Genomic DNA, 15,915 nt, shown 5'->3' on the forward strand with positions numbered 1-15,915 from the left:
ATATAAAAATCTTATATACGTATAAATAGCAATATAAATGGAGGAAGGAAATAGTGATCTATTCTTAATAGATAGAATAACTAGGAGCAAGAAGATTTAATCAGAAATATCGACAGATTTTTTCGGAGTCCAAAGAAAAGAAATATGAAAATGAAAGAAAAAGCAGAGCTACTATTTCAATTTCATCTATATCGAATTTTACTATCAGAATAGTCGATATAGTCATGATGCAATAAGTTAGGTCCACTTACTTTTTCTTTTTCTTTTATTGATTTCTAATCTAATATTTCCAATAGATTTAATGGAAAATAAGAAAGGCAATTTAAGAGCCAATTTATCATTATTTATTTTATTTTAATATATTAAACAAATGTTCAACTTTCTAACTATTTAGAATTAATTAGAATTAAGAGTTTCTAAGTATATAAAACAGACTCTATTTTTTTAATCTACTTATATTTTATATAAGTAATATTTTATAAATATACTCTATTTATATAATAGATTCCATTAATATAGTAAAAATCATTATAAAAAATCATTAGAATATTAATTTAATAGAGATATGGTATAAATTATTATAATGTATAATTAGAATGTTAATTTTTTTTAAAATTTTAATTTCCATTTTCGAATTAATTAAAATTCGAGAGTTTCATACTTTTTTTATGATATGATAAATATTAACAATATTTCTATTCTCTCTTCAAATAGAAATATTATTAAATAGGAATATTCTCGCTGGTTTTTTCTTTTTTTATTATTAAAAATTAAAAAAGACCAAAGCCCCTTATCGGATTTGAACCGATGACTTACGCCTTACCATGGCGTTACTCTACCACTGAGTTAAAGGGGCCCATTTGATTCAATTTCTGAATTGAGCTACTATGTAGATAAGATAGATCATCTATAGAAATAGCTTCAAAATAAAATTCATAGAAGAAAATAAATTTAATAAAATAAATCTATATCTATAAATGTAAAGCTATAAATAAAATAAATCAAATCGACAACTATAAATCGATTTTACTATTTTAATATAATTTTCAATAGAATAATATTTTAGAATTTTCTATAATTATTAGAATATTCTAATTAGAATAATTTTCTAATTTTTATATAATTTTTTCTAATTTATATAATTTTTTCTAATTTCGAATTAGATAATTAGAATAATCTAATTTTGAATATATTGAATATAAATTTAGAATAATCTAATTCTTAATATATTTAACTTAATAAATGTAATATAATGTAATATAATATATAATAAATATAAATTTAATATAATATTAGTATAATAAATAAATAATTAATATATTTACATAATAATGAATATATTGAATATAATAGAATATAATAATTGATTAATATAATAATAATGAAATGAAAAATAGAAAATTAAAAAGAATTAAATAAAATAATAATAAAATAGTTTACTTATAACTTAGAAATAATATTCTTAGAAAGAATATTATTATCTAATTATTAGATAAGAGAATTATTAAATATTCAAAAAATTAGAATAGAATTCGAAATTCATATATAATATAAACTAATATAAATTAGAATAAGTATATTCATAAGTATATTCTAATAAATAAATATAGGTAAGTATAGGAAGTAGATTCCTAGTAGTTAATTTAGGATTTGATTTACCTAGGGAGTATAGGCTAAACTAGTAAATATGGGTAAAAAATAGTTTATTGATATTGAATTTGATAAATATCAATCAAATGGATTTATCAAGGCCGAACCTAATTGAATTCACTACCGAAATTCATTTGATTGATACATGTATTTAGTAATTCAACATAGATCCAAGAGCGAATCGGTAATGAAAAGATTCTATTTGTCCCCTAAACCAAATTCTTAAAATGAAATTAGATAGCTTGTTGATGCCTATCCCTCTTACTAAATCTAAATTTCTCATTTGTTAAATTACTGGTTTAGCGTGAGAGAGAGATATGCCTATTTATTTTAACACGGAGTTAATTAATGTACCGGAACGAAAGCGAAAGAAGAAAATCGAAACGACGCATTATAGAGACTTGAGACGCGACATAATAATTTTACGTCACTTTTGAAGCACACTTTGCGTAATATAACCAAACCATACTTAGATATTCGGAACGACGCGTAAAAGAGACTTGTGATGCGACATAGTAATCTAGCGTCACTTTTAACGCACACTTTCCTTATTATAACCTAACCATGCATAGGTAATCGGAAAGACGCGTTAGAAAGACTTGAGACGCGACATACTAATCTAGAGTTACTTTTCATGCACACTAATCTAGAGTTACTATTTCGTGTCACAAGTTACTTTAACGTGTTGTTCCGATTACCTAAGTATGGTTAGGTTATATAACGCAAAGTGTGCGTGAAAAGTGACTCTAGATTTGTATGTTGCATCTCAAGTCTCTTTATCGTGTTGTTCCGATTAACTAAGCATGGTTAGGTTATATTACGCAAAGTGTGCTTGAAAAGTGACACTAGATTAGTTTGTCGCATCTCAAGTCTCTTTAACGCGTCGTTTCGATTACCTATGCATAATTAGGTTATATTACACAAAGTGTGCTTGAAAAGTGACGCTAAATTAGTATGTCGCGCCTCAAGTCTCTTTAACGCGTCGTTTTGATTACCATGCTTATGTCACGTCACAAGTCTCTCTAATGTCTCGTTCCGATTACCTAAGCATGGTTAGGTTATATTACGCAAAGTGTGAGTGAAAAGTGACGCTAGATTAGTATGTCGCGTCTCATGTTTCTTAAACGCGTCGTTCCGATTATCTAAGCATGGTTAGGTTATGTTACGCAAAGCGTGCGTAAAAAGTGACGTTAAATTAGTATGTCGCGTCTCTAGTCTCTTTTACGCGTCGTTCTGATTATCTAACCATCGTTAGGTTATATTACGCAAAGTGTGCGAAAAAAGTGACGCTAGATTAGTATGTCGCATTTCAAGTCTCTTTAACGCGTCGTGCCGAACACCTAAGAATGGTTAGATTATATTACACAAAGTATGCGTGAAAAGTGACGCTAGATTAGTATGTGTAATAACCTAAATTTTTGAGGTATTACGTGTAGTGCCACGAGGCATAATCGTAAAGATTAAGAACGAGAAAATCAGATTAGGATTGGATAATAAGGACTTAGACCGAAGAGGGTCTATTGGAATTATCGTAGGATAATAATTTAAATGGAAAATTATTATGCGATGAATTGGATTTAATCGGGACAAAAATGGAATAAGATAAAATAAGTTGGAAAGCCAGAGTTAATAATATTCACGTCAAGGTCCGTGAAATATAATTAATAAATGATCGTCAAGTTTCGTAAGTGTACGAAATCGTTTTAGAAGAAAGTTTGACGGTTAGTTAAGAATAAGGGTTAAAGTGCAAATTAGCCACTTTAAGGACTAAAGTGGACTTTTAACCACAAACTTCCGGAGGAAGTTGTGTTTTACTCTATTTTCTCAAGATAAGAAAATAATATTGATAAAGTTGTTATTGATAGTCACTAAAATGAAAATTTGACGAAAAAGTGAGAAAAAGTGCAAGTTAGCTCAAAATGGAAACTTGAGCGTTTTTGGCCAAAATTGCCAAAATACATTATTGGAAGTGATATTATAAGGTATGAGACTAATTTTATTTATTTGGGAAATAAATAATACGGAATTTATCGAGAATCGAATGATTAAAGGATTAGTGGACTAAATTGGCCGAAATAAAAGTTAGAAATTAAAAGTTATGGAGGTGGCAACTTCAAGGATTGAAGAAGACACTTTGCCAATAATATATAAACCCTTATCCTTTGATTTAAAACTCAGCAAGATATCATTTTCAGCTAGCAAAAACGAAGTCATATTCTTCCTTAAGTTTCACCATGTTAAGAATTTCAAATGGCCATAACTCACTCAATTTTGGTCCGATTGATGCGATTCTTGCGGCCACGGAAAGAGGAAGACGACCTCTACTGATTGAGACCAGAAATTTAAGGTAATAAGCTCAGTGCATAATTAGGGTTTCAGAGTTTTCATTTCAGTTTTGGTTGAGAAATTGAGGTTTTATGGTGTTTGATGTTCATAGGTTATTATAAGCTTGAATGGAGTAGTTTGATGGTGACTTTGAGGACTTGAGCCTTTAGCCATGAAGTGTCCCCAAGATAAGGTAATATTCTGATTTGATTAAGTCTTGAATTGGTAAAATTGAATGAAATTGGTGAGCTTAGGACTCGGTTTTGGTATGAAGTTTTGATGACTATTGTTGAGTATATGTGATTGTTGGTGAGGTTGAGAGTTGTGATTGTGAATTTGTTGAGCGTTATTGTCTTGTGCCCCGGTTAGTCTCTGTCCAGCCCCTCCCTTTCTCTGGTGAGCCATGAATTTTGCTCCGTAAGAGCAGAATTCTGCTCGGGCTCGGCCAAACGGAATTCTGCCATAGGCAAAATTCTGTTTTGGAGTTGCTCGTAATGAGCCAAGCTAAACAGCCCTTTGAGGTCTGTTCTGGATGCTCTCGGACCTCGGGGAGTTTGTGTTTTTGATGTTAAGTCAGCCCCGAATCAAATTTTTTTTTTAGTTAGTTATAATAGGCGTTAGTTCGACGGAAACTAGTTAGACGTTTTTGCAGAAACTGTCTCTGCAGAACAGCGAGGTTGCGTGAGCAATATCTCTAGTTTTATAACTCGGAATCAAGTTCCGTTTGTTGATACGGAAACTTTAGGATGTTAACTATAATTTTCTAAGTTTGAGTTTCTGTTGAATCAGACTCTAAGTTGGTCATTTGAGGCAGTACATATTTATTGTGCAGTCTGAACTGCTGTTTCGGGACAGCTCAAGGTCTTAACTTCCGAGCTAGTTTTCGACATCTTCGGGTGCAATTCATGGTCTGAGACCTAAATGAAAGTTGTAGGCGGCGTTCTAAACTTTAAGAATGTCGATTTCGTTCAGGGGTCAACCTATTTTAGATAAGCGTTTTTAATGACCGAAGTAGGTTGATCGAACTAGTTTTAGATGCGTAATCGTAATTAGATTTGTTATTAATTCGTAGCGTTATCGAATTTGCGTAGACTCGAAGGAGCGACTATCGATAAGGCTCGAGGCAAACGGATCGAGATATTGTCAAGCTTATTTGAAGAATTTGGATAGCAAGTGGTGAGTACACTTTAAATTACTCGTCAATATTCATAAAGTCGCGTATTTTATTACGAAAGGCTATATGAATATTTATATATTTGAAAAGTTTGTTTTTAAATTGTATACGTATGTATGTTTTGAAAATGATGTTTTATCGGAATGTGTTAATTTGATAATAACATAAATGTTAAGGTACCGGGGATGGGTAAAGTAAAATAACGTGAATTGAACCAAATACAAATAAGAAAAGTTCAGTACATTCCTATATGTACTAATAAATCGAATATCGAATAATATACAAGTATCAGATCAAATATAAATAAGGAAATATAGTACATTCCGATATGTACTATCAAACATAATAAATACCCATACGTGCGTGTGTTATAGATGTATGCTTGTAGATTGTAATGTGCATGCCATGGTCCATAAAGGATCAATACAACAGAACGAAAAATACAAAAACGTAAAATGAGAATTGTACTATGGTACACAAAATAATAAGAACTGAGATACAAGGTTGAACTCGGTAGAATTATCCCGGGACCTGTATCTCATCCATTCTCGATGATAATCCTCGGAACTCATACGAAATAAAAAGTAAGTGTGATACATCGAGAATCAATACGAAACAAGATCGAGACACAATGTGAACAAACACTCCTATTAAATGTCAATAGGAATCATATGAATCGACAGTTAAGTTCAAAAGACCTGCAGGGTGTAGAGTCCGAATGCAGACACGAAGGTAACTCGGTTGAACTATCTCGGGACCCGTGTCTAAGGAGTAACTCGGTTGAATTATCTCGGGACTCCTATCGATCGTTTGGGATTGAGAAATGGTACAAGTAACTCGGTTGAATTATCTCGGGACTGTACCATATGGTTATGGGTAACTCGGTTGAACTATCTCGGGACCCAACCATAAGGATCAAGTCACAAGAGACTTGCCAATAATGTAATTTGATTTAGAATCATGATGATATAACCTAAGATTTAAGATCCGATCGAAAACTATTACAACAAAACGAGAAAGAAAAATGTCAATACCATAATAAGAAATCAAAGATGTCAGATACGTATAAACTATAAGTTTATGAAATAAACAAAGAGTTATGAAGGAAAGTAAATAGAGTATGCAATATGATTTCAAAAGAGTATTTTCTATATATAAAGTGGGTTTTCAAATGTTTTAACCCTTTATGTGATATTGCGTGTAATTTGGTGAACTTACTCAGTTTTATACTGACCCCGTTGCTCCTCTCATTTTTCAGGGATAGCATGATATTATTTGGAAAGTCAAGCTTCCGAAGTTTTAATTTTCGGAAGTCATTTGCACAAGAAGTGAAAGAAGGTTTTCATTCTAGCAGTCCGCAGTAGTCTAGATGTTTTTGTCTATGTATTTGACTAGCGCATTTTAACTCTGATATTTTTGTAAAATGGGGTCACATGTATTTTGATATATGAAAAAAATGATTTGATTTGCGAAAAATTTACACAGGTTTTTAGGCTTGCTACGGGTTTCGGAGCTACCACTCCCATTCCCTAGCGCCGGTTGCGGCTCGAGAAATCGGGTCGTGACAAAGGTGGTATCAGAGCAATGGTTTAGTGTTCCTAGGCCATTGTTCTTTTGTGATCTAAGTATCGCAACGAGTCAGTCAATACCTAGGAACTACTGCGGATTATAGGGATTTTCAGTCATGTCTTTTGAACGTTATCACTGTTTTCATAGATTTTTCAAACGTTTTACGAAAACGTCCTCTCCTATATGTGCTATTAGGAGTCGAGTTAGGAGTGTGCATGAGCACGGATTATATTTTGTGTTTACTCGAGTAAGCAATACGCTTTCGAGTATCTATAGTCTGCGAAGAGTTATATACTCTCGAGACTCATATGATTAAGAATATCGTTATGGACTATGATTGAACTAATTGATTAGATAGTATATGATTGATGAGATATGCGACGCGCTGCAAAATGCAATCACTCAGGAGAGTGATATGCTCACAGGTATGTAAGCCTGCGATACTTTATATTATACATGAAATGTATATATTATAATCGATTGTTATGAATAAAAATAGTTCTTATGATTAAATGCTGCAAAGTTTGCTAAGTCTATGTTGAGCGAAATGCTCGCAAGACATAAGATAGGCGACGTAGCCAAGGAAAATCTAGGAGACGTATATTTTATTTGAACTCGATCAATATAGATGTATATAGATTGCGAACGATAGTACGATTAATGATAAGAAAGAATAGTTATACAGAGTCTGATGTCAAAGAAACTTACGTAAAACCCGTTTTATTAGAAGAAAAGTATTTGATTTGAATGAGATGTTTTGAAAAGACATAATTGTGCCCGGACACGATTCATAACAACATCGCATTGACACGAATAGAATTGCATCACTACATCCATATTGCATTCACTAATAGGACATGCATCATATACATTGTGTATGTTTGAAAATGAAAAAGAGGAGTGTCATTGCAACTCTTGTGATGAGAGAAGTCATCACACCGGCGCACAATTATGACATGATTTGAGAAATGAAAAGTATCGTGATTTTAAACGGATGAGTTTTCCAACGTAAGTAAGCTCAGACAGAGACTCTGTATATAGAGGCATAGGACAAGACTGATCATCTTGTTAGGCCTATATGAAAATATACGTATGTAACACGACAAGTATATAGAACGACGAATAGTGTAATGTGAATCACAATGTATCGAGATTTGAATTGCAAATCTCTAAAGCGGTCTTGTATATTAAATACAAAAACAACGACGCTACTTTACAAACATGTAAAGTGATAGCGGCCACGTTTAAACTCGAAGAACGTTTACCTCTAGGATGAGGAAATCAAACATAGAAGTTAGTTACGTCAGGGGATAAGAACCCTACGAACAAACATATGTTGTTCAGAAAGGTCGAATAAAGAGAATTGATTCATAATAGTTATGAATCAAGAAGTAACAAGATGGTTAGGATTGTTAGCATAAGAAGTTACTCGATAAGTATATCGAGATGACCGTATAAACCTAATTGGAAAGTCAACAGTTAGTGAATAACTAATCAGAGTATCGCAGCGGAAGTGTGGAAGTAAGTGAATGATAAGGTTTGAACAAGGATTGGTTAAGTGATATTAGAAGATTATGAAAATTCGAGGACGAATTTTTATAAGGGGGGAAGATTGTAATAACCTAAATTTTTGAGGTATTACGTGTAGTGCCACGAGGCATAATCGTAAAGATTAAGAACGAGAAAATCAGATTAGGATTGGATAATAAGGACTTAGACCGAAGAGGGTCTATTGGAATTATCGTAGGATAATAATTTAAATGGAAAATTATTATGCGATGAATTGGATTTAATCGGGACAAAAATGGAATAAGATAAAATAAGTTGGAAAGCCAGAGTTAATAATATTCACGTCAAGGTCCGTGAAATATTATTAATAAATGATCGTCAATTTTCGTAAGTGTACGAAATCGTTTTAGAAGAAAGTTTGACGGTTAGTTAAGAATAAGGGTTAAAGTGCAAATTAGCCACTTTAAGGACTAAAGTGGACTTTTAACCACAAACTTCCGGAGGAAGTTGTGTTTTACTCTATTTTCTCAAGATAAGAAAATAATATTGATAAAGTTGTTATTGATAGTCACTAAAATGAAAATTTGACGAAAAAGTGAGAAAAAGTGCAAGTTAGCTCAAAATGGAAACTTGAGCGTTTTTGGCCAAAATTGCCAAAATACATTATTGGAAGTGATATTATAAGGTATGAGACTAATTTTATTTATTTGGGAAATAAATAATACGGAATTTATCGAGAATCGAATGATTAAAGGATTAGTGGACTAAATTGGACGAAATAAAAGTTAGAAATTAAAAGTTATGGAGGTGGCAACTTCAAGGATTGAAGAATACACTTTGCCAATAATATATAAACCCTTATCCTTTGATTTAAAACTCAGCAAGATATCATTTTCAGCTAGCAAAAACGAAGTCATCTTCTTCCTTAAGTTTCACCATGTTAAGAATTTCAAATGGCCATAACTCACTCAATTTTGGTCCGATTGATGCGATTCTTGCGGCCACGGAAAGAGGAAGACGACCTCTACTGATTGAGACCAGAAATTTAAGGTAATAAGCTCAGTGCATAATTAGGGTTTCAGAGTTTTCATTTCAGTTTTGGTTGAGAAATTGAGGTTTTATGGTGTTTGATGTTCATAGGTTATTATAAGCTTGAATGGAGTAGTTTGATGGTGACTTTGAGGACTTGAGCCTTTAGCCATGAAGTGTCCCCAAGATAAGGTAATATTCTGATTTGATTAAGTCTTGAATTGGTAAAATTGAATGAAATTGGTGAGCTTAGGACTCGGTTTTGGTATGAAGTTTTGATGACTATTGTTGAGTATATGTGATTGTTGGTGAGGTTGAGAGTTGTTATTGTGAATTTGTTGAGCGTTATTGTCTTGTGCCCCGGTTAGTCTCTGTCCAGCCCCTCCCTTTCTCCGGTGAGCCATGAATTTTGCTCCGTAAGAGCAGAATTCTGCTCGGGCTCGGCCAAACGGAATTCTGCCGTAGGCAAAATTCTGTTTTGGAGTTGCTCGTAATGAGCCAAGCTAAACAGCCCTTTGAGGTCTGTTCTGGATGCTCTCGGACCTCGGGGAGTTTGTGTTTTTGATGTTAAGTCAGCCCCGAATCGAATTTTTTTTTAGTTAGTTATAATAGGCGTTAGTTCGACGGAAACTAGTTAGACGTTTTTGCAGAAACTGTCTCTGCAGAACAGCGAGGTTGCGTGAGCAATATCTCGAGTTTTATAACTCGGAATCAAGTTCCGTTTGTTGATACGGAAACTTTAGGATGTTAACTATAATTGTCTAAGTTTGAGTTTCTGTTGAATCAGACTCTAAGTTGGTCATTTGAGGCAGTACATTTTTATTGTGCAGTCTGAACTGCTGTTTCGGGACAGCTCAAGGTCTTAACTTCCGAGCTAGTTTTCGACATCTTCGGGTGCAATTCATGGTCTGAGACCTAAACGAAAGTTGTAGGCGGCGTTCTAAATTTTAAGAATGTCGATTTCGTTCAGGGGTCAACCTATATTAGATAAGCGTTTTTAATGACCGAAGTAGGTTGATCGAACTAGTTTTAGATGCGTAATCGTAATTAGATTTGTTATTAATTCGTAGCGTTATCGAATTTGCGTAGACTCGAAGGAGCGACTATCGATAAGGCTCGAGGCAAACGGATCGAGATATTGTCAAGCTTATTTGAAGAATTTGGATAGCAAGTGGTGAGTACACTTTAAATTACTCGTCAATATTCATAAAGCCGCGTATTTTATTACGAAAGGCTATATGAATATTTATATATTTGAAAAGTTTGTTTTTAAATTGTATACGTATGTATGTTTTGAAAATGATGTTTTATCGGAATGTGTTAATTTGATAATAACATAAATGTTAAGGTACCGGGGATGGGTAAAGTAAAATAACGTGAATTGAACCAAATACAAATAAGAAAAGTTCAGTACATTCCTATATGTACTAATAAATCGAATATCGAATAATATACAAGTATCAGATCAAATATGAATAAGGAAATATAGTACATTCCGATATGTACTATCAAACATAATAAATACCCATACGTGCGTGTGTTATAGATGTATGCTTGTAGATTGTAATGTGCATGCCATGGTCCATAAAGGATCAATACAACAGAACGAAAAATACAAAAACGTAAAATGAGAATTGTACTATGGTACACAAAATAATAAGAACTGAGATACAAGGTTGAACTCGGTAGAATTATCCCGGGACCTGTATCTCATCCATTCTCGATGATAATCCTCGGAACTCATACAAAATAAAAAGTAAGTGTGATACATCGAGAATCAATACGAAACAAGATCGAGACACAATGTGAACAAACACTCCTATTAAATGTCAATAGGAATCATATGAATCGACAGTTAAGTTCAAAAGACCTGCAGGGTGCAGAGTCCAAATGCAGACACGAAGGTAACTCGGTTGAACTATCTCGGGACCCGTGTCTAAGGAGTAACTCGGTTGAATTATCTCGGGACTCCTATCGATCGTTTGGGATTGAGAAATGGTACAAGTAACTCGGTTGAATTATCTCGGGACTGTACCATATGGTTATGGGTAACTCGGTTGAACTATCTCGGGACCCAACCATAAGGATCAAGTCACAAGAGACTTGCCAATAATTTAATTTGATTTAGAATCATGATGATATAACCTAAGATTTAAGATCCGATCGAAAACTATTACAACAAAACGAGAAAGAAAAATGTCAATACCATAATAAGAAATCAAAGATGTCAGATACGTATAAACTATAAGTTTATGAAATAAACAAAGAGTTATGAAGGAAAGTAAATAGAGTATGCAATATGATTTCAAAAGAGTATTTTCTATATATAAAGTGGGTTTTCAAATGTTTTAACCCTTTATGTGATATTGCGTGTAATTTGGTGAACTTACTCAGTTTTATACTGACCCCGTTGCTCCTCCCATTTTTCAGGGATAGCATGATATTATTTGGAAAGTCAAGCTTCCGAAGTTTTAATTTTCGGAAGTCATTTGCACAAGAAGTGAAAGAAGGTTTTCATTCTAGCAGTCCGCAGTAGTCTAGATGTTTTTGTCTATGTATTTGACTAGCGCATTTTAACTCTGATATTTTTGTAAAATGGGGTCACATGTATTTTGATATATGAAAAAAATGATTTGATTTGCGAAAAATTTACACAGGTTTTTAGACTTGCTACGGGTTTCGGAGCTACCACTCCCATTCCCTAGCGCCGGTTGCGGCTCGAGAAATCGGGTCGTGACAGTATGTCGCATGACAAGTCTCTCTAACGCGTCGTTCCGATTACCTTAGCATGGTTAGGTTATATTACACAAAGTGTGCGTGAAAAGTGACGCTACATTAGTATGTCGCGTCTAATGTCTCTTTAAGAAATCGTTTCATTACCATTCTTACTTTGCGTCACAAGTCTCTCTAACGCATTGTTCCTATTACCTAAGCATGATTAGTTTATATTACGCAAATTGTGCGTGAAAAGTGAAATAGATTAGTATGTCATGTCTCAAGTCTTTTTGACGCGTAGTTCCGATTACCTAAGCATAGTTAGGTTAAATTATGCAAAGAGTGCGGAAAAAGTGATGCTTGATTGGTATGTTGTGTCTCAAGTCATTTTAACGCGTCGTTCCGATAAAAGCATGGTTATTTTATATTACGCAAAATATGCATTAAAAGTGACAATAGATTAGTATGTCGCGTCTCATGTCTCTTTAACGCGTCGTTTCGATTACGTAATCATGGTTAGGTATATTACGCAAAGTGTGAGTGAAAAGTGACGCTAGATTAGTATGTCGTGTCTCAAGTCTCTTTAACCCGTTGTTTCGAATACAATGCTTATGTCGCGTCACAAGTCTCTCTAACGCGTCGTCCCGATTACCTAAGCATGGTTTGGTTATATGACGCTAGATTACTATGTCGCGTCATAAGTTTCTTTAACGCGTAGTTCCGATTACCTAAGCGTGGTTAAGTTATATTACGCAAAGTGTGCGTGAAACATGGCTCTAGTTTAGTATGTCGCGTCTCAAGTCTCTTTAACGCGTCGTTTCGATTACCATGCTTAAGTCGCATCACAAGTCTCTCTAACGCGTCGTTCCGATTACCTAAGCATGGTTAGTTTATATTATGAAAGTGTGCGTTAAAAGTGAAGATAGATTACTATGTCGCATCACAAGTCTCTTTAACTTATTGTTCCGATTGCCTAAGCATGGTTAGGTTATATTACGCAAAGTGTGCCTGAAAAATGATGCTAGATTAGTATGTCGCATCTCATGTCTTTGTAACGCGTCGTTTCGATTACCATGTTTATGCCGCGTCACAAGTCTCTCTAACGCGTCGTTCCGATTACCTAATCATGGTTAGGTTAAATTACACAAAGTGTTCGTTAAAATTTACGGTAGAGAACTATGTCGCGTCACAAGTCACTTTAACGCGTTGTTCCGATTACCTAAGCATGGTTAGGTTATATTACGCAAAGTGTGCATGAAAAGTGACGCTAGATTAGTACGTTGCGTCTCAAGTCTCTTTAACGCATTGTTCCAATTAACTAAGAGCATGGTTAGGTTATATTATGCAATGTGTGCGTGAAAAGTGACGGTAGATTAGTTTGTCGCATCTCAAGTCTCTTTAACGCGTCGTTTTGATTACATAAGCATGGTTAGGTTACATTACGCAAAGTGTGCGTTAAAAGTGATGCTAGATTAGTATGTCGCGTCTCAACTATCTTTAATGCGTCATTTCGATTACCATGCATATGTGCGTCACAAATCTCTCTAACGCGTCGTTCCAATTACCTAAGCATTGTTAGGTTATATTACATAAATTTTGCATGAAATATGACGCTAGATTAGTATCTCGCATCTCAAGTCTCTTTAACTCGTCGTTTCGATTACAATGCTTATGTCGCGCCACAAGTATTTCTAATGTGTCGTTCCGATTACCTAAGCATGGTTAGGTTATATTACGCAAAGTGTGCATGAAAAGTGACGCTAGTTTAGTATTTCGTGTCTCAAGTCTCTTTAACGCGTCGTTCTAATTACTTAAGCATGGTAAGGTTGGGTTATGCAAAGCGTGCGTAAGAAGTGACGATAGATTAGTATATCGCGTCTCAAGTCTCTTTAACTCGTCGTTCCGATTACCTAAGCATCGTTAGGTTATATTACTCAAAGTGTGCGTAAAACGTGACGCTAGATTAGTATGTTGCGTCTCAAGTCTTTTTAACGCGTCGTATTGATTACTATGCTTATGTCATGTCACAAGTATCTGTAACACGTCGTTCCGAACAACTAAGCATGGTTAGGTTATATTACAAAAGTTTGTATGAAAAGTGACGCTAGATTAGTATGTCACGTCTCATGTCTATTTAACGCGTTAGTCCGATTACCTATACATGGTTAGATTATATTACACAAAGTGTCCGTGAAAAATGACGCTAGATAGTATGTCGCGTCTAAAGTCTCTTTTAGGCGTCGTTGCATTACCATTCTTATGTCGCGTCACAAGTCTCTCTAACACATCGTTCCAATTCAAAGTGAGCGAAGAAAGTGAAATATATTAGTCTGTCGCGTCTCAAGTCTTTTTGACGCGTCGTTCTGATTACCTAAGCATGGTTAGGTTAAATTACGCAAAGAGTGCGTAACAAGTGATGCTAGATTAGTATGTTGTGTTTCAAGTATCTTTAATGCGTCGTTTCGAATACCTAAGCATGGTTAGGTTATATTACGCAAAGTGTGCGTAAAAAGTGACAATAGATTAGTATGTCGTGTCTCAAGTCTTTTTAAAGCGTCGTTTTAATTACTTAAGCATGGTTAGGTTATATTACCCAAAGTGTGCTTGAAAAGTGACGCTAGATTAGTATGTGGCGTCTCAAGTCTCTTTCAGGCGTTGTTCCGATTAACTAAGCATGGTTAGGTTATATGACGCAAAGTGTGAGTGAAAAGTGACACTAGATTAGTTTGTCGCGTCTCATCTCTCTTTAACGTGTCGTTTCGATTACCATGCTTATGTCACGTCACAAGTCTCTCTAACGCGTCGTTCCAATTACCTAATCATTGATAGGTTACATTACGCAAAATGTGCGTGAAAAGTGAAGCTAGATTAGTATGTCGCATCTCAAGTCTCTTTAACGCGTCGTTTCAATTACCATGCTTATGTTGCATAACAAGTCTCTCTTATAAGTCGTTCCGATAACCTAAGCATGGTTAGGTTATATTATGCAAAGTGTGCGTGAAAAGTGACGCTAGATTAGTATGTGGCGTCACAAGTCTCTCTAACGCGTTGTTTCGATTACCTAAGTATGGTTAGGTTATATTACGCAAAGTGTGCGTGAAACGTGACGCTAGATTAGTATGTCGCTTCTAAAGTCTCTTTAAGGCATTGTTTCATTACCATTCTTTTTTCGCGTCACAAGTCTCTCTAACGCATCATTCCAATTACCTAAGCATGGTTAGTTTATATTACGCAAATTGTGCGTGAAAAGTGAAATAGATTAGTATGTCGCGTCTCTAGTCGTTTTTACGCGTAGCTCTGATTAACTAAGCATGGTTAGGTTAAATTACGCAAAGAGTGCGGAAAAAGTGATGCTAGATTGCTATGTTGTGTCTCAAGTATTTTTAACGCGTCGTTCCGATTACCTAAGCATGGTTAGGTAATATTACGCAAAGTCTGCGTTAAAAGTGACAATAGATTATTATGACGCCTCTCATGTCTATTTAACGCGTCGTTTCAATTACCTAAGTATGGTTGGGTATATTACGCAAAGTGTGTGAAAAGTGACGCTAGATTAGTATGTCGCGTCTCAAATGTCCTTAACCCGTTGTTCTGAATACCATGCTTAAGACGCGTCACAAGTCTCTCTAACGCGTCGTCCCGATTACCTAAGCGTGGTTAGGTTATATTACGCATAGTGTGCGTGAAACGTGACTTTAGATTAGTATGTCTCGTCTCAAGTCTCTTTAACGCGTCGTTTCGATTACCATGCTTAATTCGCATTACAAGTCTCTCTAACGAGTCGTTCCGATTACCTAACCATGGTTAGTTTATATAATGGAAAGTGTGCGTTAAAAGTGAAGCTAGATTACTATGTCCCGTCACAAGTCTCTTTAACGTATCGTTCTATTATATTACGCAAAGTGTGCGTGAAATATGACGCTAGATTAGTATGTCACATCTCA

The 15,915-nt window shown here is 34.6% G+C and overlaps 2 long non-coding RNA genes and 1 other non-coding gene across 3 annotated transcripts; 2 read left to right on the top strand and 1 right to left on the bottom strand.

Moving 5' to 3' along the window:
- Positions 1-784: 784 nt before the first annotated feature.
- Positions 785-856, bottom strand: TRNAT-GGU (transfer RNA threonine (anticodon GGU)). Its single transcript has one exon. It is a non-coding gene; the product is annotated as a tRNA-Thr (tRNA).
- A 4,048-nt stretch (positions 857-4,904) lies between these two features.
- LOC130015712 (uncharacterized) lies at positions 4,905-6,625 on the top strand. The gene is made up of 2 exons (XR_008791045.1): positions 4,905-5,151; positions 6,408-6,625. It is a non-coding gene; the product is annotated as an uncharacterized LOC130015712 (long non-coding RNA).
- Positions 6,626-10,277: 3,652 nt separating this feature from the next.
- Positions 10,278-11,904, top strand: LOC130015714 (uncharacterized). The gene is made up of 2 exons (XR_008791046.1): positions 10,278-10,430; positions 11,687-11,904. It is a non-coding gene; the product is annotated as an uncharacterized LOC130015714 (long non-coding RNA).
- The last annotated feature ends 4,011 nt before the right edge of the window (positions 11,905-15,915 follow it).

Source organism: Mercurialis annua, linkage group LG6 (genome assembly GCF_937616625.2).
Source record: "Mercurialis annua linkage group LG6, ddMerAnnu1.2, whole genome shotgun sequence".
Classification (NCBI taxonomy): Eukaryota; Viridiplantae; Streptophyta; class Magnoliopsida; order Malpighiales; family Euphorbiaceae; genus Mercurialis; species Mercurialis annua.